Source organism: Apodemus sylvaticus, chromosome 3 (genome assembly GCF_947179515.1).
Source record: "Apodemus sylvaticus chromosome 3, mApoSyl1.1, whole genome shotgun sequence".
Lineage (NCBI taxonomy): Eukaryota > Metazoa > Chordata > Mammalia > Rodentia > Muridae > Apodemus > Apodemus sylvaticus.
This window is the reverse complement of record NC_067474.1, coordinates 35965511-35967702: the sequence shown is the minus strand read 5'-3', so window position 1 is coordinate 35967702 and position 2192 is coordinate 35965511.

Sequence of the window (2192 nt, the reverse complement as noted above, 5' to 3'; positions counted from 1 at the left end):
AATCTTCCCATAATGTATTTAACTCTTCTCATTAGTAGAGTCATGTTGCAAGAAGGTTTTCAATTTTGCCTCTTAGCTCCCAAAGTTTCATAGACACTGCGTAGCCCTTTTAGAAGTTTCCAGGTCTTGGCTCTAGAACAGAAGCCACACTGAACACTTACAAAGCCCAGGTTAAATGTCCTGGGTTTGCATGCTGGCTTTGCCCCAGTTGATCTTCAGCACTCATCACACTTTCTGTGCACGCTTTTCCAGTTTCTGGTATGGGTAAGTGATGGCATCGATTTCATAGGTTTAGAATAAGGGTGGAGTGAGTTAGGAACTGCAAACTTGGTACAGTGCTTTGCACCAGGTATGTAAGTATTTTTGGAAGGTAATCTGCTACCTCAAGATAAAAGCTGGTAATCAATTATACATTTCCTACTCATCGGATAAAACATTAGAAATGTTTACATCCATTCAGAAACAAAAATAAAGTCCCAGTGCATGAGGGTGGAAGCTAACCAAACTCTTTCCCAGCATTTCTTATTTCCATCAAACAGAAGACCAGGCAGAGTGTGGATTAAACAGCGTGATAATTCTCATACCCCTTTCAATGGAGAGACTGTGTTAATCTTAATTACGTTAAATTTCATATTACATTCTTAGAGTCTAAATAAGAATAAACAGTAATAGTAATCTGTGATATTCACACTTTTAAAGTGTGACAACTCAAAATACATACATTAGTTGTTAAATAAATATATGCTGAATGCCTGCCATTTGCTTATGTATAAATTTAGTAGCTTAACACCTTTGAATGAAAAAGTGCCCTTATATATGTACTAGTAAGAGTATTTTAAAAACTGCCTGGAGATACTGTCTGTTCATGTGCTTTCTGTAAATGAATTATGCTATGAGACCATCTCAACTACTGCTGTGCAAAAAGCTTCTTGCAGTGATGAGGACGTTCTTCACCACATCTAACATGGCAGCTACTGGCCTCATCCAATGGATGGGCAGCGAGAACAGGCAGTTCAAACACAGAAGCGGCATTTGAAACCACAAACCAGTAAGTGGATAATCAAACAGCACAAACCTACAGAGTTACTGCCGGGCACAGGGATGTTAGAATACCACATTTCTGTGTTGGGTAGGAAAACTCCGTTCTACTACAGGGCTGACAGGGCCCCTGAATGCCGCAAGGCATTTTTGTCTACTTGTTTTTTTCAGTGTTTCTTCTTTTTTATTAGATATTTTCTTTGTTTACATTTCAAATGTTATCCCCTTTCATCAATTTCCTTCCAACCCCGCCATCTCATCCCACCTCCCCCTGCTTACTGACTCACCCACTCCCACTTCCCTGTCCTGGCATTCCCCTACACTGGGGCATCGAGCCTTCTCAGGACCAAGGGCCTTTCCTCCTACTGATGCCCAACAAGGCCATCCTCGGCTACATAGGTGGCTGGAGCCATGGGTCCCTCCATGTGTACTCTTTGGTTGATGGTTTAGTCCCTGGGAGCTCTGGCGGTACTGGTTGGTACATATCGTTGTTTCTCCTATGGGGCTGCAAGCCCCTTTAGCTCCTTGGGTCCTTTCTCTAGTTCCTCCATTGGGAACCCCATGCTCAGTCCAATGGTTGGCTGCAAACAGCCACCTCTGTATTTGTAAGGTATTGGCAGAGCCTCTTAGGAGATAGCTATATCAGGCTCCTGTCAGCAAGCACTTGTTGGCGGCCACAATAGTTTCTGGGTTTGGTAACTGTATATGGGATGGATCCCCAGGTCTACTTTCTAAAGAGGAGAATCCCATAAATTCATTATGTAACAGCCAGGAAGTTGTAGCATACGCCTTTAATCCCAGCACTTGGGAGGCAGAGGCGGGTGGACTTCTGAGTTCGAGGCCAGCCTGGTCTACAGAGTGAGTTCCAGGACAGCCAGAGTTAAACAGAGAAACCTTGTCTCAAAAAACAAAACAAAACAAAACAAAAATTCATTACATAACAAATTTTCCGTCTCCTCCTCCTGACTCTGAACTACAGCTGAATTCTAATTACATAAATTGTGAATTATAGAAAAATATAAGTGAAATCCATACATATGCTGTTACACAAATACCTGAGCAGCCCGAAGCCTCGAATGCTCATCTGCAAGGCTCATCTTTGCAAGATTCCAGGAGTAGTTAGAAAACTACTTCAGTTAGTAGTTTATGTCTTA